Source organism: Benincasa hispida, chromosome 4, assembly GCF_027475165.1.
Source record: "Benincasa hispida cultivar pf3 chromosome 4, pf3_genome.v1.1, whole genome shotgun sequence".
Classification (NCBI taxonomy): domain Eukaryota; kingdom Viridiplantae; phylum Streptophyta; class Magnoliopsida; order Cucurbitales; family Cucurbitaceae; genus Benincasa; species Benincasa hispida.
Genome location: NC_143481.1, coordinates 49,069,141 through 49,091,934, shown reverse-complemented (window position 1 = coordinate 49,091,934; position 22,794 = coordinate 49,069,141). Strand labels below are relative to the sequence as shown.

Below are 22,794 nucleotides of genomic sequence, written 5' to 3'. Positions count from 1 at the left end.
GTACATACACTGTGTAATAGCAAACGGAGCTTATTCCTAAGTTCCCCATTCTTGCTTATGTGTTCCAATCTGCTCTCTCGAGTCTTAGATTTGGTTTTTAGACTACTCTCTCAAGTATGCCTAAATGATGAATGATGTGCTCATAAGACAAGGTAACCGCATAAACTTGGCTAACATAAGATTATTCCTATCTTTAGTGAATACTTGCTTACACTGCTTAATGCGACCAACCACTTACCCTCCCGGGCAGTTAGTTGTTGCTAACTTTACTCATAGATAAGCACTGCGTCCGATTATAGACAAGCATTGCTACAGGTTCACACTAAGCAAATGAGGTTTTCTCACACACTCACGCAACGAGCACCTCCCGGTGGTTTGCTACATGCTTCATATTCCTATGTCGCATGATTAAGTGTGCGATACTCTAACAATCTCACTAAGTGATGCGATGAAAGTTAAGGATACTAAGTAATGAAGATGGAGATGGAATTGAAGGAAATACATAAATGCATTGGTCACAAAATGTATTAATTTCTTAAGCTAAAATGTAATACAATACAATATAAGAAAAGAAGAGAAATGGAAAAGGCTAGCTGAAAGCAATGTCTTGCTTCTAGCAGATGTGTGTCAAGGCTGCCGGTGGTGCCATGGAAGGGCGGTGGAGCTGACTCTCTCAAGATCTAACTACGGCGAAGGCTCTGGTCGTCACTCAGAATGGATGAAGGAGATGAAGAACTCTCAAGCTTTCCTCTCACGCTTTCGTCTGAATCACAAGGATTTGCCCGAAGGCCGAAACTTGGATAAAATGAAATTCTGCTCATCGACTTCTATTTATAGAGATAGATCGCCAATAGCATTAATGGACCTGCTCTGATTCTGAAATTTGCGACGCGTTGATCCTTTTTTGAATCTCTACTGCTAATGGCATGGTAGGTGAAATGTCATCATCATCTTTTGGTTTTCCCGAGATATGCGTTAATGTTTCCATCCACCAACCTTGCGTTCATCCCACTATTGTGGTTATCATCGTGTAGCCGCAATCTTGCAATGACCGCATTCGTTTGATTATCGCAACTTCTACATGATGATCGCAATCGCTTGACGATCACAACTCCTATGCGTTGGACGCATGCGGTTGATTACCGCAACACCCATGCGTTGAACGTATGTGTTCACCTTTGCGATGGAGAATTTCTCCGCATGCGGTTGTCTTTGCGATAGCCCGGCTTCTGCGTCTGCGTCTGCTTTCTGCGTTAGCTACAAAGATAGACAATTGAACGCATAATAACGCATAATAATGGGTTAGCCGAGATTCTTAATGCTGAATGACGCAAACTCATTTTCTCATGAATTCCTAACATAATTGTTGCATATTCTGCTTAACAGCCTTCATAATTCTAAATAAAAGGCCTAAGATGATGTGCATTTCTGCCCATCATCACACCCCCTTACTTAGAATCATGTTTGTCCTCAAGCATGCATTATACTCAAGAAATTCTTAAATCACCCTCCGGCATTCCCTTGCGATGACCAGCCTCTCAGAATATAATTACTCATACCACTGACCATGGCCGCAACGCTCTCCTCAACTTCGGCTGCTTCTTCAAAAAGATATTTTCTAAGTTTAAATCTGGCAAGCCTTTGCTCAAAAACATTTTATTCATTCACCGCAACTTTGCGTTTAGCTTTTGAGAATTTGTTCGTTCAAAACTATGCGATTAATTATTAGGATGCAACATTGAACCTGGTTAAGCTCTTCGTTTTGGCTTCCCCCACGTGTGTCATGCGGGCATCCAACTTCGGTTGCGTTCCATATTCAACTCAACTCTTGTCTCGCTTAATTTTGTTTGCGCCCAACAGAGGAGTTGCACTTATGCGTTGATCTTGGTGACTTACTTTCATTTTGGCTTACCCCCACGTGTGTCATGTGGACATCCAACTACGGGTAAGTGCCTTTCACAACTTAACTCTTATCAACATAGGTTTCCCCATTGCGTTGACAATGGAGTTGTTATTCTCAATTTTTTTTTTTTTTGGAATGATTGCAATGTAATGAACGCAATTCTCCGGGATCGCTACCACCCCCAAACTTAGAGGTTGGCAGCGCTCTCACCGCAAAGCTAAAACACACTCAACAGGAATGCGGTAATAAATGTTTGAGCAAAGGTTTGCACATAATAAAACTTAAGACTTTCAAAATTTGAAGAAGCTATTAAAATTAGGGAGCGCCTTGCGATGCTTAGTTAGTAGATGTGGTGAATTATACGTACCATCATAGATGCATCGCAAAAGAACGCAATTAAACAAGGAGAATTTCAAAAGGATAATAAGATAACAAGAAAAGAACCTTAAGCAGAATAACGCATACGATCATACGTTGAAATTCATGCGATCGAAGCCATGCGTTGAAGGATGAAAGGAATTCTTCCATTGTAACTGCGCATCGAGGAGAATTATTTTCGCACCTACAAGGAGCAAACGCACCACAACCAAGAAGCAGCCGCATATCCAAAATAACAAGAAAAATAAACTAAACTAGAAAAGTAAGGTAAAGATAGAGTAGAAGACGTCCCTGGAGAAATTGGAGTGTTATCACTGCAAGGAGTCTCCCATGCAGGAGATTGCTCTCAACTGCTTAGGTCAAGAGCTTGCCCTGACCATTGGAACTTCCGGAAATTGTTGGGCGCATGTTGGCCACCATGTGCTTAGAACTGCCTTCAGCTCATGCGATTGATTGCCTTTCTATCTTAGGGTCAATACTGGCTTTTGGCACATCGCCTACTCTTCAATATTGGTTGCAACTTGGTCACACAAGCTGCAATACTCCCAAGATAAAAAGGCTGCCTGCGAAAACACAAAACTCAACAAACAATTACCTGCCAAGTTCCCTGGCAACGACGCCAAAAACTTGTTCGCTTGGAATTTAATCGCCAAAAACTTGTAAGGTTGATGACGTATGCGTTTTGCGATAATAAATGCGAGTCTGCTAGTTTCCATCCGATTGCTTTTATATACTTTTTCAGGATGCTGAGCAGCGCATTTTCTTGTTTTTCCAGTAGCGTAGAGGATATTATCACCGGCAAGGTTTCATTTTTCCCAAGGAAAACATACTTCAAATGACTTGGCAGAGTTTTCAGCTCCAAGGTAGGTGGCTGTTCTAAGGAAGGTTTTTGTGTTTTTCTCTCTTCATTCAAATTCAATTTTTCTTCATTGTTGACTGTCTCCGTGATTACATGGCTAAGGATGTTGTCGCATCCTTTCTTTCTTCTTCTTCTTCTTCGGACTCCACTTCTTCATCGCAACTGTGTTCATTGTCAAATTCTGATAGGTATTCATCTTCTAGATACTTCATCGCTTTGATGATGTTAAACCTGAGATTCTTCCCATTTATACTCATCGTGATCTCTCCTTTGTGCACATCAATTTGGGCATGACCAGTAGATAGAAATGGTCGTCCCAATATGATAGGCACATCTTTGTCCGCCTCATAGTCTAGAATGATGAAGTCTAGTGGTAGAATGAATTTATCGATTGTGACCAAGACATCCTTCAACTTTTCCTCAGGGTGAAATAGGGACCTGTCTGCAAGCTGGAGAGTCACTGTCGTGGGCGTCAGCTACCCCACATTCAATTCTTTGAAGATTGAAAGTGGCATTAAATTTATACTCGCCCCAAGATCACATAGCGCTTGGCCGATGTAGATCCTGCCAATTGAGCAAGGTATCGTAAAGCTTCCTAGGTCGCGCATCTTTAATGGGATTATAGTGTTAGATTTTTGCATCAATGCCACCATAGCAAACTTTCCTATGCTTCTTTTCTTTGACACCATATTCTTTAAAAACTTGGCATATTTTGGCAACTACTCTATCGCTTCTATAAAAGGAACGTTGATGTGTAGTTGTTTTAATATTTCCAGAAAGCGATGATACTGACCTTCATCATTTTGCTTCTTCATCAGTCTTTGCGGGTATGGTGGTAGTTGTACTTTCACTGTTCCATGTTCTAGAGGCTTCGCAACTTCAGGTTCCATCATTTCGGGCTCTTCTGATTCATTTTGCGTCAACGGTTTCTTTGATTCCATCGCATTCGGATTGGTCCTACTAGGATCCTTCCTTTCTTCCGCTGTCGTCTTTCCACTTCGCAGGGTGATTGCTTGCCAGTGCTCTTTCCTTGTGTTCCCTGGGTTGCGAGGGAGCTCAATTGACTCAGCAACGTCCTTTGCGGTCTATTTTTCAGCTCTCCCGTAATCTGTCCTATTTGGATTTCTAGATTTCGGATGGAAGTTGCCTAGTTCTGGAGGACCATCTCATTCTTTTCAATGTATTGTTTTAATAGGTTCTCTAGAGAGGATGATGGCGGTGCTTGTGAGCTACTGGCTTGTTGTTGCTGTTGACCGTTAGTTCGTTGGAAAAATCCTGGTGGTCCTTCTTTATGCGCCATAGGTTGGTAACCTTGTTGTTGGTTATTTTTTCAAGTAAAATTAGGGTGGTTTCTCCACCTGTGGTTGTATGTATTTGAGAAAGGGTTGTTCTTGACAAAATAGATTGACTGCAGGTTCCATGGACACTCTTCAATCGAACGCGATTCTCCAGAGAGGGTGGAAAATGGAGTAAATATGCGTGCGTCTTATGATATCCATTGATCTCCATGCGTCGATGGTCATGCATTGGACTAAGAAATATGCAAGATGCGTTTAAGAATGTATGCTATGACCATGCATTCCTGGCACAAGTTTTCTTGCTCTTTCGCCAAGTATAACGAGATTGCAAGTTTCTCGGGGTGATTCAAGGTCGAACTCAGGGACTTGTAACTAAATGTTGCGAAGTAATGTGTTTGCAGTGATGAATAAAAGAATAATGAAGTTAAAAGGCTATGCACTACTTCTACTCCTAACTAAACAGATTAAGTAATGGAAGTATGACTATGAAAGTTGGTAGAGATGCAGCAACTGTTAACGCGTAATAAGATGCATGGAAAAATAGATAAAATAATGGAGGGGATAAATTCACTGCATCATTAAGCCTGATCGCAAGGGTAACCCCAGCCAGCACAAGTTATGCGATCATGCTATTCACAAATATATGATTCCTATTTCTAGGACGCATGCGATGCATATGCGAAAATGTCGATAGAACTTATGTCTAAGTCTCTATTCTTGCTTATGAGTTCTAACACACATAAGACAAGGTGACCGCATACCACCATATCCTATTTCTAGGGCGCATGCGCTGTGTAAATAGCAAATAGGACTTATTCCTAAGCTTTTACTCTTACTTATGCGATCCAATCTGACTCTCTCAAGCCTATATTTGGTTTTTAAACTACTCTCCCGAGTATGTCCAAATGATGATTGATGCACTCATAAGACAAGATGATCACATAAAGCATGGTTGAACATAAGATTATTCCTATCTCTAGGAACACTGCTTAATGAGCCGCTGATCAGCTCATAGACAAGCATTACGACCGCTCATAGACAAGCGTTGCTATAGCCTCACACTAAGCAAACAGGATTTACTCACTATACTCACGCATGATTGAGTATGTGATACTTTTGCAATCTTACTTAGTTTGTTGCAATGAAAGTAAGGGGCGATAAAGAAGAAGTAAATGAAGATGGAGTCGAAGGAAATAAAGAGATGCATTGATTACAAAATGTATTAATGTCTTAAGCCAAAATGTAATACAATACAGAGATAGAAGAGAGATGGAGGGTTAGATGTAGGCAATCTCTTGCTTCCATCAGATGTGTGTCAAGGCTGCTGGTGGTGCCATAGAAGGGCAGTGGAGTAGTCTCTCTTGAGATCTATCTCCGACAAAGCTCCGGTCGTCACTCGAAATGGGTGAAGGAATGAAAAACTCTCAAAGAATATCTTCTCACACTCTCATCTATGATCACAAGGATCTGCCTTAAGGCAGAAGCTCGGATGCTTTGAATTTGAGCTTTAAGGCTCTATTTATAGAGCTCAATCGCCGACAACATTAATGGTCCCACTCTGAGTCTCTGTCACTAACGGTGCGATGGACCTGCTCTGAATCTCTGCTACTAACGGCATGGTAGATGAAATGTCAACATCATCTTTTTTTATACTCCCAAAGTATCTGTTCATGCTTGTTTCCGAAGTACCATCGCATTCCACCAACCTTGAGATCACCCTTCTATCATGGTTATTACTCTGTAGCCGCAACCTTCATGCAATGGACGCATGCGATTAATAGTCACAACATCCATGCAATGAGCATACACGATCACCCTTGCAATGGTCTGGGATTCACCGTATGCAATCGGTTCTTACAATAGCTATAAAAGATAGACATTTTGACGTAGAATAACACAAAATATTGGGTTAGCCGAGATTTTCAATGATGATCGCCACAAGCTCACTCTTCACATGAATTCTTAGTATAATCACCGCATATTCTACTTGTTAGCCCTCATAATTCTAAATAAAAGGCTACAATAACTTGCATTTCTACCAATTATCACCCCCTCAAACTTAGAATCTTGTTTGTCCTCAAGCATGCTTTATACTTAGGAAATTCATAATTCACCCTTTAGCTTTCCTTTACGATGACCAACCTTTCAAAATATAATTCACCCATATCTCTAACCTTGGCAGTAATGCTCTTCTCAACTTTGGCTACTTCTTCAAAGAGATCTTTTCTAAGTTTAACTCTGGCAAGCCTCTGCTCAAAAAATTTTTACTCATTTCAAGCAACTTTGCTTTTAGCTTTTAACAATGCGTTCGTTTAAAACAATTCAAAGCCTTGCGATTCATTATTAGAGTGCGGCATTGAACCTGGTTACGCTCTTTGTTTTGGCTTGCCCCCACGGGTGTCATGCAGACATCCAACTTCGGTTGTGTGCCATATTCAACTCAACTCTTGTCTTAGCTTAATTTGGGCTTGTGCCAGACAGATGATTCGTTCTTATGCGTTGATCTTGGCCACTTACTTTCGTTTTGGCTTACCTGCACGGGTGTCATGCAAAGTATCCAACTACGGGTAAGTGCCTTTCACAACTTCAACTCTTATCAACTTGGGTTTCCCCTTTGCGCTACTAGTGGAGTTATTATTACCATTTTTTTTCTTTTATATTATATTTTTTTTCTTTTTTTCTTTTTCTTTTTAAACATCACAATGTGATGAACGTATTTGCCCGGAGCACTACCACCCCCAAACTTAGGAAGTGGCAGTACTCTTGCTAAAAAGCTAAAAACAAACTCATCCGGAATGCGGTAACAAATGTTTGAGCAGAGGTTTACACATAACAAAACTTAGACTGTCAAACCTTGAAGAAGCTATTAAAGTGAGGTGAGCCTTGTGATGTTAAGTTAGTGGATGTAGTGAATTATAAGTATCATCATGGATGCTAATTTATCAACGCAAAGGTAGGCAAGCGGACAAAAGAGAATTTCAAAAGGATAATGCATAAAAGATAACAAGAAAAGAAACTTCGAGTAGAATAACACTTGCGACCATGCTTTAAAATTAATGCGATCAAAGCCATGGGTTGAATGATGGAGAGGATTCTTCCGTTGTAACTGTGCACGAGGAGAATTATTATCGCACCTACAAGGAGCAAACGCACACCACATCCAAGAAAGCAACTGCAAATCCAAAACAATAATAATCAAAATAAACTAAACTAGGAAAGCAAGGTTAAGATAGAGTAGAAGATGTCTCTGGAGAAATTGGAGTGAAGCCACCGCAAGGAGTCTTCCATGCAAAAGATTGATCTCAACTGCTTAGGTCAAGAGGCTCGTCCTGACCATTGGAACTTTCGACAATTGTTGGACACATGTTGGTCGACACGCACTTATAACTGCTTTCAGCTCATGCGACAGATAGCCTTTCTATCTCGGGTCAATACTGGCTTTCGGCGCATCGCCTACACTTCAAATATTGTTTGCAACTTGGTCGTACAAGCTATAATATGCCTAAGGTAAAAAGGGTGCCTGCGAAAACACAAAACTCAACAAACTATTAGCTGCCAAGTCCCCAGCAACAACGCCAAAAACTTGATGCGTGCTTTTATGATGTGATTTTGTGATTATGTGTGTTATGCGGTGATCATGTAAGTTTTCCTAACAAGACCCAAGTATAAGCCTTATTAGGTTTCCTGGTAAGTCCAGGGTCGAACACAGGGACTACTAAGTAAATATGCGACAGTCACTTTGATTCTCTTGCGGTAGTAAAAACAAATGAAGTGAATGGTGTTTTGATTAAGGTTTTTCCTATGCGATGGAGTTTGAACGCAAAGTTGATGAATGCGTAGAGTTACAATGAGTATGCGATGAAGGGGTTGAGAATGGGTTTAGCTAGCATTTCCTTAAGATTATGCATAAGTTATGCGATCATGCTACACACAAATAACATCATGTCATCTCTCAATGCATAATGACATAACTCCTACTTCTAGAATGCATGCGATGTGTATACGATAAAGTCGATAGGACTTATGTCTAAGCCTCTATTCTTGTCTATGCGATGATGAATAATGCACATATAAAACAAGGTGACCGCATACAATCATTCCTATTTCTAGGGTGCATGCGATGTGTTAATAGCAATAGAACTTATATCTAAGTTTCTATTTCTTACTTATGCGGTTCTAATCTGACTCTCTCAAGCCTAGATTCTAATCTGGCTCTCTCAAGTCTAGATTCTATCTTTAGACTACTCTCTTAGGTATCTCTAAAGGGTGAATGACGCTTACATAAGACAAGATGATCGCATAAAATGTAAATCTTAAGCCATGCTAGCTAAGGACTTCACAACCCATTCAGAAATTTAGCTACTCATGCGCAGTATGGAGAGATTGAATATAGATTGAAATGAGATTTCAATTTTCTGTAAATAAAGTACTGAGTACAAAATAACAAATGGAATTGAGAGATAAGAAGCCTAGTAAGCAATGTCTTGCTTTCCGTGGCCTTTTACACTGTTCTTTCTCACTCCAACTTTGTTCCAGATGTATATTCTTGCTTTCGCAAGTGTTGGCCCTCTCTTCTTTGTAGCGCTTTCCGGTAGTCTCTCGATCTATCCAGGAATGTTCTCTTGGCTTCCTCATCTCCTTGCTCTTCTCTATCCTTTTAAGTATATGTACGAGTAAGTGCGTGAACAGGCTACTAACTCTCTAACTTCTTCCTTGTTCTCAGCTCTCAAACTTGTTACTTGTCAAACCTTGTACACTAGTGGCCTTCGGTGTTTATAGAGCTCAAGGTGAAGCAGCCTTTCTCTCTAATGATTACAATGATGGGCGGTCATTAATTCCTCTACTCTTATGTGTCGATTAATAGTCACCGAAAGTTGAGTATCGCTTTAACGGCTTGTCAACTAAATTCGATTCGACCATTATCAGCTTTCCGTCCCATCATGATTTATTATGTTGTCACCTTGATGCGCAGTCTTTATGCGGCCACCTTTGTAAGAAACTTCTAACAATCACATATGATTGCATGACTTGCGATCGCATTGAGGCCGAACCTAAACCTGTGCTCGAGGGATAATTGTCCATATACTGATAAGGGATGTATGGATTCTCGAGAAGAGAAGAGCCAAAGTGGTCCCCCCCGAACCGCCCGGATCCCTCGAATGAATAGAAAGTTGGATCTACCTTCAAGCGCACTGACGCCTTGTTCCTTTGGATCGCAATTTCCCTTGTGCCATCACATTTTTTCTGCCCAAAATAAGTAAATTAACTGCTTTTATGCGATGGGGTCTTGCGATCACAATTTCTTTCAGTTTAGCACTTTTCGACATGATATTGTTTATTTTACCGTCGCATTCTCTCATTGTTTTACTTATTTTAGCTGTAATAACTTGTATTTCTACCCGTTATCATTATCTCGAGAAACTTGTAATCTTGTTATAATTGGCTTGATGTCAAGAAAACTCGTGATTAGTGCATGATTACTACAACTAAACATATGATATTGATATTGCATCTTCAATCTAGTGTAGCTCACAATAGACGCATCATTAAAAACGCAACAATAACTTTAGCAAATCTTATAAAACATTCATATTTTACTTTGTACTTTTTTGGCTTAGTTGAAGTAGAGCCCCCTTTTTCTCATACTCCAAACGTCGATGACCTTAGCTGATGTATTGTAGTTGTAATACCATCAATGTCAAATATAATCATATGTGTACGTAGATATGCCCCAAAGGCAAATATAACACTTTCACAGTGTATTCCCTAGATACCTTCATCTTCTTCAGTATTGGGTTTCATCATTAGAGTACTAAAACATGCTTTAATACTAAACTTACATAATACTTTGATTCTTTAGAAATCCTTAGAAAACTTAAGCATTCCAGTAGATAAAAACACGTAAAACACTTAGAACATGGGAATGCTTATGCTAATCAAATCATGTTTAAAACATTGCATAGCTTATGATTTATAAACTTTCCCTTAAAATCATTCATACTTTTGAATATACTTGGAAACATTAGAGCATCTAGCTCAACTAAGTAACATTTGTACATAAACATACTTTGAAGATATTGAAGCACATAGCTCAAGAAAACTAACTCATTGTTTAGTGTACTTTGGAAACATCAAACTCATATAAAGTCAAACCTTGCATTGATATACATGGTATTTAATACTAAGCCATGCGTTTGAGTAACACATCATTTAGCCTTGTTAAGAAATTCATGCTTTAGCTTTCTTTTTAAAACCTTGATGCTTAGATAAAATGTGGGTTCAACACTTAGTTTTCATGGGACCTACTATGTGTCCACCTCTAAACTTTTAAGAAAACTTAACATTGAGTAGCTAAACTCATCTAAAGCATGCTTTGAGCTTATTTATAAAACATACTATACATAGGCATGTTTCAAACATGCTTAACTTATAAACTAGTAAAAGCATATACTTTGAAATACTTTTAGAGTTAGAAGCCACTCACTCTTGGTTAGCTTCCTACCTATCCCTTTAAGCCTTGCGAAATCCTTAAGCCAATGCTCACTCCTTCATTATATAGCATAGCTGGCTACATGGTCTCCTTTTGGATGCATGGGATGAGTTGGGTACATGGTATGCGGCCACAACTTACTCAATGCCAGCCTCTTCTGACTTCCTTCATTTTCTAGCACTTATAGCCTCAATTCCGGCTCACATCAAACAAAAATTCCTTCATGAAATGTGTTAAGAATTGTCTTAGGAAGCTTACCTCTAAATTTGAGCTTCTAATTCTTCAAGAGCTCAGAATGCTCTAAAAACCCCAACCTACTTTGATTGCTTCGAATTCATATCTTCATTGCGTTTCCTTCATGTTTGGGAATTCTTTTGGCCAAATCTCATCCTGACAACCCAAGGTTATCTTTTACACTTAAGGAGCTTCAACTTGGCTGAAATCTCTTTCTTTACATGAGCCAAATGATTCACTACTTCCTTCTTTCAACCCTTAGTCAGTTGTTTGCTTCTTCATTACCTAAATCCCAGGTTCAAATTTCAGAACCTCTAACTTGAAATCTATTCATTCAAATTCATTACTTCCTTCTATGAACTTTTTAGACATCCTTTTAACAACTTACCACGAAATTAGAGCTCTTAATTCGCCTTGGAAGGCTCAAAAATCACCAAACATCACAAGCTACCTGATGGAACTGAGAATCTACACTATCTTGGAATTCCTTTGATTCAGCATCAATTCATTGGAGTTTTCTTTCAGCAGCTCTATAGCTTCATCTTCACTCATCAGGCTTTCAATAGCTATAGAAAATCCCCCTTTTACTGAGTAAAAATGGTCAAACCGAGCTTCTTCTTCAAGCTCAAATATATATAGAAAATTATACATGTCAACAAGCCTTCATAGCTTGCCATCTGGCCACCCAGTTGATCCTTCCTCTTTATTTGGCCAACTATCCTTAAGTCGCCTCATCCTTCAGGAAAATTATGTGCCTTGCACCGACCAACTCTTCACCCTCAATGCATGGAAACTTGTCCAACACATAGGGTGCATCTTGTCTTCCAACGCATGACATGCTTCCAAGCCAAACTAACCTCCATTGAAAGCCTAACCCAATGCATGGGTTATTCCTCTTCAAGCCAAGTTTTCCTCGGACATGAACCCGTCGAACCACGAATCGAACCAGGCACAAACCGCGTCATTGTTTTAGTCTCGGAGTGTTGCAATGTTGTGACCTAGCGTTGCAATGCTACGGAACAAATTTCCATCCATCTCTTTGCATCTGATGAATAGAGATACCTCAGTATCCATTTGACTGCTTCCCAATGTCTTTTACCAGAATTTTCCATGTACCTACTGACCATACTTATAGTGTAGGAAAATCTGGTCTAGTTGAAGTCATTAGGTACATCAGAGATCTCACTGCTTGGGGATAGGGAACAACCTTCATATGGTTTATGTGATCTTCATATGAACTTTTAGGACTGTTTACAGCTGAGAGCTTGAAATAAGGTGCAAGTGGAGTGCCAACTGGTTTAGCACCTTCCATTTTGAACCTCTGCAATATTTTTCCACAATATTCTTATTGACTAACATGTAATCTGTCATGTCTTCTATCTCTTTCAATCTCAATGCCTAGAATCCTTCTAGATTCCCCTAGGTCTTTCATATCAAACTCTTTCTTTAAGAGCATCTTAACTTGCCCCAACTCTTATTTGGAACTACCAGCCAACAGCATATCATCTACATAAAGGAGTAGATAAACAAGTTCCCTGAAGCTTCTAGAGTTTGTATACACACACAAATCATAGGAACTTCTCTTGAACCCTATTTTGGAGATTACTTCATCAAGTCTCTCATACCAACACCTTGGTGATTGCTTGAGGCTATAGATAGACTTATTTAGTATACACACCAAGTCTTCTTCTCCTTTCTTCACATACCCTTGAGATTGCTTCATGTAAATAGTCTCATTCAATAATCCATGTAGAAAGGTTGTCTTCACATCCAATTGGTCTAACTCTAAGTCCTTTTGAACAACTAAGGAGATGAATAGCCTAATGGATGTGTGTTTCACCACTGGAGAAAAGACCTCGGTGTAATCAATATCTTCTTTTTGTGTGAACCCCTTAGCAACTAGTCTTGCCTTGAACCTAGACTTTTGTACCCCTGGAATTTCTTCTTTAAATTTGTAAATCCACTTACATGAAATAGGTTTGTACCCTTTAGGAAAACGTATTAGCTTCTAGGTATCATTTTGGTTGAGGGACTTTTCACTTCATCATTCATTTCCTCAATCCACTATCTAGCATCAGGGCTGTTTCTTGCTTCCTTAAAGCTTGTGGGTTCAATGTTGCTTAATGAAATGGCAGCACCTAAAGCAACACTAGCAAAGTCAGATTCTTGATATCTTACCAGTGACACAATGGTTCTTCTAGTTTTGTCTTTTGCTAGGGAATAACTTTGTAAGTCTCCATGTGTCTCTACTTGTTCACTTGACACATGTTCACTAGTCTCAGTAGTGTCATCACCTTCAATTTCTAGATATTGAGAGGAAGTAGAAGCTTCTTGATCATTTTGAGGCTCCACCTCAAACCTTGTGCTACTAGTCTTTGACATAGATGTTGATGGTTGCTCGGACATCATAAACATTTCATTTTCTCTGAATACAACATCCCTACTGTTTACACATTTCTTCTCAACAGGTTGCCATAGCCTATAACCCTTCACTCCTGATGTAAAGCCTAAAACCATGCATTTGACTGCTCTAGGTTTCAACTTACCTTGGCTTTAATGCACATAGCCTACACATCCAAACACCTTCAACTTACCTTAAGGGTGAGAATTACAGAGAGAGTTGTGGGCTTCTATGTTTATTTTTGGAGAGGGAAAGGATTTGAGAGAAAAGGATTTTTTCTGTGCTTGTGAGATAGATTACTAGGAGATCAAGACCAAAAAGTAACCAGCATACCTTCTCTGCGTTAGTAGCAAGAGGAAGAAGAAGATCTCATGTAACCTCCCATTCCCATGTACGTGATTTGAAAGAAACCAAGGGAAGGAGTTATAACTCCCTCCTTTTATTAAATTTAAATTAAATTAAAACTATTTTAATTTGATTAAAAATATATAATTATATAAGAACCACTTTATTATATAATATATGTTATATTATATGTTATATCTAATATAACACATAACCTATAGTTTTTGTATTGTTTCAAATATAATATAACCTATAGTTTGAATTCTCTCAATCATTTATGACATTTAATATAAATAAAATTCATATTAAAATTAATTATATGAATCTCATCCATATAATTAGTATTTGAATAATATTCAAATATTTAATTCCTCTCAAAATAAACTTTATATTATAATGTATCAAATACATTATATTAATCATATCACATATAATTAATTTAAATTAATTGTATCATATATAATTAATTCTCTCAACTAATTTCAACAGTTCAAATTAATCCAAAATTAATTCTCAATAATCCTTGTTGAGCTACAAAGAGAACCTTATGGACTTGTAGATTGAAGCTCCAATGGTACTTGGATAATTAGTTAAACTTCTTTAATTAAATTATTCAACATCCATTAAATGTCGATCACTTCATTAAAGACCAACAGTTGCACTATTCGCACTACATATATATTTATGTGTCCATTGGTTATAACTAGTCAATAGTACAATTACCTTTCACAAATTACTTGTAAATACAATTGGGCCAAAATTATCGTTTTGCCTCTGTAGTTACATCTATCTCCTTAAATACCACTGATCCCTCTAATAAACAATAAGTCATAGTCCAACTATGACCAAACCCTTCTTGGGCCAAAAGAGAGTGTGGCACCACATTGTTCAAACCCCATAATCAGCCTTTAAGGGAGTAATTTATCTACTTACTCCGACATCAGAGAAGGAGTGAATTCTGTCTTGTGTAGCTATGTTTCCAACTCCCCAATCAGATGAATCCCCAAAATGGTAGGCATATTGAATCGACGATCTGGCCACTCTCACCCATGCAAATCAAATGATCGCCTTCATAGGCAGGAGTTCATAACTCACTCAGGATTCAAGTCATGTTACCTATGGTCATCCTAATGAAATGTAAGTCTCTACTATTAACGGCGTTATATAATGAGACTATTCATTTTGTGGTCCAATCTTATACAAACTCTTTATATAGGATCCCCCCGCTCACATGTCTCCACATGAATGATCAAGATCAGATCATTTGTATTACTTTACAACACTTTGTAACAACTACAAAGCAGGTCATATTCGTAGTTCACCAGGATAAGGTACCCAGCCTTATCCATCTACTATAGACCATTTAGGTTATCATTTAAACATGATTCACCTGTATGTCTCTACATACATGTTTAAATTACATAAAATAACCTAGTACCTTTGTTTATTGGATTGAGTGTATGCTCATAAAATAACAATTTGTTTAGAAAGAGTTTACAAACTACAAGAATACAAGAGAGATTGAGGATACCAATCCCAACATAACTCTTATTCATATAATTATCAGTCATCATTGTTTGGTTCATAAATTGTTAACTTACTTAACATTTTCTTATAAGTGTAACGTCTCATTTTAGACTAGATTTCCACCCCTATGAGCCAAACATAGGGGAAAATCAATTGGGGCAAAAACTAAAGCAGTTTTATCCATTTCTGGAGTTTGAGTAAAAATTCATGCAAATGTCATCTGTAGGGGGACACAAGCAAAGGTATCTCGAGACCGAGCATGAAAGTTTACTGTAAACTAATGAAGAACACCGTGGGATGTGTTGACACACGTCCCTCTCTCACTTACTATAAACACTCTCTCCATTCACCTTGTTATTGATCATGTAAACACCACCTGTGGAGAGACAAAAGCAAAGGTGCCTTGAGGTCGAGCATAGATCTCATGATGTGAACTTTTAGGGAGAAACGTGAAAGGAAAAATGAAATATCATGTACCCCATTTTTCTCCCACTGAGTGTTTTACTTAGGGTTGATTCACCTTGAAAAATTCAGCTAATAATTTTTCTAATGTTTGTTAACTTTTCCCAATATGGCATTTACATTGGATAGTTTAACAATATTGATTATTTTTCATTAAATATTTTAACAAACTTTATTCATTCATTGCATGCTTGTAACAAATCTATCTAATTCACCTTCCAGGTCAGTTCCCAGTTAGGGGTGTTCTATTTCCTTCAGTTTAAATACCCCAACCTGAACAGAACTATCCTAAGATAAAGGTTCCTTATGGATACATTTATTAGAAATTTAATTATTCAAAATCAATTTAATCATATTAAACTAAATTAAAAGATTAAATCTATTTTTAATCATATTAGAAATATTATGAACATAGGTCTAATGGTGAAATCAATTTTAAACTATTTAAAATATATTTAACCTATGCTAACATGCAATTCTTTATTATAAATTTTAATTCTAATTTCATTTAACTTATAACTATTATAAAGACTAAATGAAATAATTAAATATCTAATCATGCATTTAATGACATACACTAAAAATTATCACGATTATAATTTACTAAAGTGGTGTCATGCATTATGCAATCCCTTTTTCATTACATTACATACATAACAATTATATAATAAGGTAATGAAAAATAAACAACATTCATCCATACATCTAAACTATATATCATAACATTTATAATATAAATGATGCATGAAAATGTTATTTATGCATGCATACATACTTTATAACATTTATATAACATGATGCATAAACATGCTTAATTAAATCATGCAACCTTACACTAATACAAAACTAGGCTTTAATGTCGACTTAAAACTGACATTATAGGGTACAATGTCGGTTGAAAACCGACATCGAAGATCGTGTTATAAAAGGTCTTTAATGTTGGTTGTCTTTAATGTCGGTTTTAAACCTACATTATAGATGACCAAGATTTCAATACCAGTTATCTTAAATGTCAGCTTTTAACCGACATTGAATACTATCTTCAATGTCAGTTTTTCACCTACTTTTTGCCAGTAATTGTCCAATATTAAATGTCTATCATCGTTTTGTCATTGAAAAAAAATATATTTTGTTTTTGCACGTTCAAATCAATAATATTTCTCTTGTACTTGTATATGCACAAAATAAAATTGTAATTGCTTGAATTGGATAATAATTTAACTCCAAAACTAAGATAATATATATATATATTCTACATTGAACAAGTAGAGTATACATGCTAAGTTACACACAAGAATAGAATTCAAAATAAATGAATTACAAAATGGTTAAAATGACTACAACTAAGCTAAAGATAAATGAAGAGTGTTCAATGATGTCTTTGATAACGGGCAGAAATGCACGTTATTATAGTGTTAAGTTATTAAACAATGAAGGATTACGTTGATAAAATATGTTAGATTGCGTCCAAAAAGCATTAAGTTTATAACATTGCGATCATCGCATAGAAACAGTTAATTTTTGTATTTTTATGCAGAATATGCGTTAACGCAAGGCGAAAAGCACGATCACAAGAAATCAATAGTCGAGCGTAGCATTACTGCAAGGCTTTGCGGTGATTTATGCTCGCAAACATCTGCTCAAAAAGGATTGCCACATAGAGTCGGTGCAACTTAGTGGGCGCAACTTGGTGGGTGCATCTGGGTGAAAAGCATAATTAATCACGATGGGACAGAAAGCTGATGATGGTCGAATCCGAAATAAGTTGACAAGCCGCTAACGATAACAAAGTACACTTAGCTTTTCGGTGACAAATATTCGGCGCATCAGTCAGAGAATTAAAGCCATCCCATCTGTGCAATCATAAAAGAGAAGCTGCCTTTCACCCAGAAGCTCTACAAATATCGAAGGCAACCTTCAGAAAAGGGGTTCGGTTCAACCAGTTCAGTAGTTCATAGCTTTAGTCGTGTTCATAGTTTTCTCTTATTTTTAAGGTGGAGCAAGAGAAGAGTAGAGACGCCGGAAGATCGCTCAGGGAAGCTCGAGAGAGAACCCGAAATCGTAGAAAGCAGAGAGCGGGCCGACTCTCGCAAGAGCGAGATTATCTTTTGAACAAGAGTAGAAAAGACAGTGTAAAAGCCTGGGAAGTAAAAGATTGCTACCAAGCTCTTTATTCTCTTCTTGCATTGTTATTTTGTACTTCAACTTTATATTTATACAATGGAAGTTCTTATTCTACATCTGTTCACTCTCTTAGCACGCAATAGTAGCTAAACTTATCGAATGGGTTGAGAAGAACTAAGCTAACATGACATAGGATCTTCATTGTATGCGATTATCTTGTTTTATGTCGTGCCCAATACCCCTTTAGAGCTACTCGAGAGAGAGTCTAAAGAAAGAACCTAAAGACTCGAGAGAACTAGGTTAGAATTTAGACTCGAGAGAGCAAGATTAGATCTGCATAAACAAGAGATAGGGACTTAGAGATAAGCTCTATTTGCCAACACACATCGCATGCACCCTATAGATAGGTTATGATAGGTTTCGATCTATGATTTCTCTCCAGGAATCATGAGGCCTGCCCTTGATGAAAGACGATTCGAAATGAAGTCGGTGATGCTGCAGATGATTCAAACTGCAGGACAATTCAGAGGACAGCGTGGCGAGGACCCGCACACCCACCTCCGTAGCTTTATAAAAATCTGTAACACTTTTGCGAACATCTATGCCGAAGAAGTTCGACTAACTCTGTTTCCATTTTCTCTGTGTGATCAGGCAAGAAAATGGGCGTATTCCCTCGAGCCGAGAGAGATCACTTCATGGGAACAGGTCGTAGAGAAGTTCATGAAGAAATATTTTCCACCTACTGAGAATGCTAGACGAAGGAAACTAATAACCAATTTTGAACAAGACATGGACGAAGTGCTTAGCGATGCCTGGGCGAGGTTTAAGCCATTGGTCCAGGACTGTCCACACAACGGATTACCAGACTACCTTCAAATGGAAATCTTTTATCATGGTTTAAATCCCGCTTCGCAGACCGCTGCCAATGCAGCAGCTGCTGGTGGTCTGCTAGACAAAACGTATGACGAGGCTAAGAACATCTTGGATCGCATCTCTAAAAATCACGGGGATTAGAGAGAGAGCGATCAGAGACTGAGAATCAAGGATAACGGCGCAAATAATGGTGCTATTGCTTCACTATAGAATCAGATGACCGCAATGATGAACCTAATTCAAGGAATTGCGATCAACAGCCCAACACCGCAAAATGGTCAATTAAACGCAATTAATCAGAACGCCACAAGGTGTGCGACTTGCGATGACGGACATGCAATGGAAGAATGCCCACAGAACCCACAGTCTATTTACTTTGTGAAAAATAATCCATTTTCTAACACCTACAACCCCGGGTGGAGAAACCACCCCAACTTTGCATGGAATAATTAGCAGCAGAATTTCCAATCTGTGGCACAAAAAGAAGGGCCACCTGGATTTTCTCGCGAAATAACAGTCAGACAAGCAGTCAAGCCAGTAGCTCGCAACCGCCGCAATCTTCCTCCTTGGAAATCTTGTTGAAGCAGTATATAGAGAAAAACGAAACTTTGCTTCAAAGCCAGGCGACGTCCATCCGCAATCTAGAATTACAGATGGGCCAGATTGCGAGCGAGCTAAAGAACAAAACGCAAGAGGCTCTGCCAAGTTCAACAGAACTTTCACACAACCCGGGGGGATCAGGTAAAGAGCAATGTAAAGTCATGACATTACAGAGTGGAAAAACTGTGGAGGGAGAAAAAGCGGAGCCTAGCCAGACGACTCCATTTGCGCTGGGACCTGAAATTGCGGTGACTCAAGAAGAGAAAGGAGAAAAAGAAGCGATGGAGCCAGAAGTTGCGTCCACCTCAAAACCGACAGAAAAGGGGACCGTGAGAGTGCAATTTCTACCTTTCCCGTAGAGACTCAGAAAGAAAAAGAATGACGAGGTACAGTACCAACGCTTCATGTCTATGTTGAAACAATTGCATATTAATATTCCATTCAGTGAAGCGATTGAAGAGATGCCTGCATATGCGAAGTTTCTGAAGGATATGGTAACCAAGAAGAGAGGCACTGGTAAGTTTGCCACAGTGGTTTAACGCAGAGCTCGAAATCAACCGAAGATGAGCGATCCTGGGAGCTTTACTATACCTTGCTTCATTGGAGGACTGTACATCGGGCAAGAATTGTGTGACCTTAGAGCCAACATCACCTTGATGCCTCTGTCAATCTTTAAGCAGCTGAATGTATGGCAAATTGCGCCCACGACCGTGACTCTCCAACTTGCAGATAGATCTCTAGTGCATCCAGAGGGGAAGGTGAAGGACGTGCTGATCACCATCGACAAATTTATCTTACCAGCCGACTCCATCATCTTAGATTATGAAGTCGACAAAAATGTGCCCATCATTCTGAGGCGACCATTTCTATCAACAGGTCGTGCCTAGATTGATGTGCACAAAGAAGAAATCACTTTGAGCATAAATGGACAGAAGCTCAAGTTCAACATCATCTGTGCCATGAAGTTTCCTGACGAAGAAGACCTGCATGAATCTGACGACGACCAGAATTTGACTGAAGAAGAAAAGTTTGACGAATAGAATGAAGAAGAGGATGCAAGCGCATCCATTATGACATGTAATGCGATCATAGAAAAAACAAGTAAGGAAGTTGAGATGATTGCAACCCAAGAAGAAGAGCCAATAGTAAAAGAAGAAAGAAAAACAACGCAACTGTCCTTAGTAGAATCACCAATAATGGAATTGAAGACCCTACCGAATCACCTAAAGTATGCATTTTTGGGGCAGAATGAAAAGCTGCCAGTCATTATTTCCTCTGAACTTAATAAAGACTAGGAGAATGCGTTCATGAGCATTCTGAGGAAACATGTGCGAGCAATTGGCTGGAAGCTCGCAAACATTCAAGGAATTAGCCCCGCACACTGTATGCACCGAATTCATCTCGAAGAGAACCACAAGGCATCGATCGAACATTAGTGCAGACTCAACCCTACGATGAAAGAGGTCGTTAAAAAGGAGATCATCAAGTGGTTAGATGCGGACATTATTTATCCGATAGCAGACAGCATGTGCATCAGCCCCGTGCAGTGCGTGCCAAAAAAGGGTGGCATGACGGTAGTCCCGAATGAAAATAATGAGCTGATACTACAAAGAACCGTCATCGGGTGGCGTATTTGCATGGACTACCGCAAGTTGAATGCAGCAACGAAGAAAGATCATTTCCCTCTACCGTTCATTGACTAGATGTTAGATCGTCTAGCCGAAAATGACTTCTACTGCTTTCTGGATGGGTATGCCTGGTATAATCAGATTATGATGGCTCCAAAAGATCAGGACAAGACCACATTCACCTGTCCATATTGGACTTTTGCTTTTCGCCGCATGTTGTTCGGCCTCTGCAATGTGCCGAGCACATTCCAATGGTGCATGATGACCATCTTTTCATAATATCTTGAGGACTCTGTTGAAATATTCATGGACGACTTCTTTGTCTATGGGCACTCCTACGAGGTCTGTCTCACCAACCTGAAGATGATACTGAAAAGATGTATTGAGATGAATCTCGTTCTTAATTGGGAAAAATGCCATTTTATAGTGAAAGAGGGCATCGTGCTTGGGCACAAGGTTTCTCGAGATGGGTTGGAGGTGGATAAAGCAAAAATAGAAGCAATTGAAAAACTCCCACCTCTAACAAGTGTAAAGGCTGTAAGAAGTTTCTTAGGGCATGCCAAATTTTACATACGCTTTATCAAAGACTTTTCGAAAATAGCTCGACCACTGAGTGCGTTGATGGAGGCTTACAGAAAATTTAATTTTGACGACAATTACCTCAACGCATTCAAGATTTTGAAGGATACACTGACAACCACACCCGTGTTAATCGCACTTGATTGGACACTTCCTTTTGAATTAATGTGTGATGCAAACGGGCATGCGATGGGAGTAGCTCTGGCACAGAAGAGAAAAACAATATTACATCCCATTGCATATGCAAGTAAGACGTTGAATCCTACTCAGACTAACTACACCACCACAGAAAAAGAGCTACTTGCGGTAATTTTTGCTTTGAAAAAATTTAGAGCATATTTGCTGGTAACAAAAGTACTCATCCACACTGATCATTCGGCGATAAAAGTATTTAATGACAAAGAAGGATGTGAAGCCGAGGTTGATCAGATGGGTTCTCCTCCTCCAAGAATTTGACATAGAAATAATTGATCGCAAGAGGACGGAGAATCAAGTTTCGGATCACTTGTCCAGATTGAAAAACCCAAAGGTTGACCGTAATCAGTCAGAAGTGAGTGCGGTGCTCCCAGATGAGCAGCTGTTTCAGGTTGAAGAATTGCCATGGTATGCTGACATAGTCAACTATCTGGTTTGCGAGCAATTTCCAGAGGATTATACTGACCATCAGAAGAGGAGGCTCAAGCATGATTGCAGATCATACTTTTAGGGCGAGCCAAATCTGTATAAAAAGGGGGCAGACCAGATTTTGCGACTATGCATACCAAATGCTGCTCAACAACGCATATTATCGCAATGTGACTCACCATATGGTGGGCACTTTGGAGGACAACGCACCGCAGCTAAAGTATTACAGAGTGGATTCTTTTGGCCAACATTGTTAAGGATGCAGCTGACTACGTGATGAAATGTGACTGGTGCCAACGCATAGGTAACATTTCATGGAAACATGTAATGCCTATGAACACCATTTTGGAACTTGAGTTGTTCAACGTCTGGGGCATCGACTTCATGGGACCATTCACTCCATCGAATGGTAAAAATTACATTTTGTTAGCCGTCGACTGCGTATCCAAGTGGGTAGAAGCAATGGCAT

At 38.9% G+C, this 22,794-nt stretch overlaps 1 pseudogene; it reads right to left on the bottom strand.

Annotated features, from left to right (window-relative positions):
* Nucleotides 1-4,033, bottom strand: part of LOC150036775 (uncharacterized) — a 33,094-nt pseudogene extending 29,061 nt beyond the window's left edge.
* Between the last annotated feature and the right edge of the window lie 18,761 nt (nt 4,034-22,794).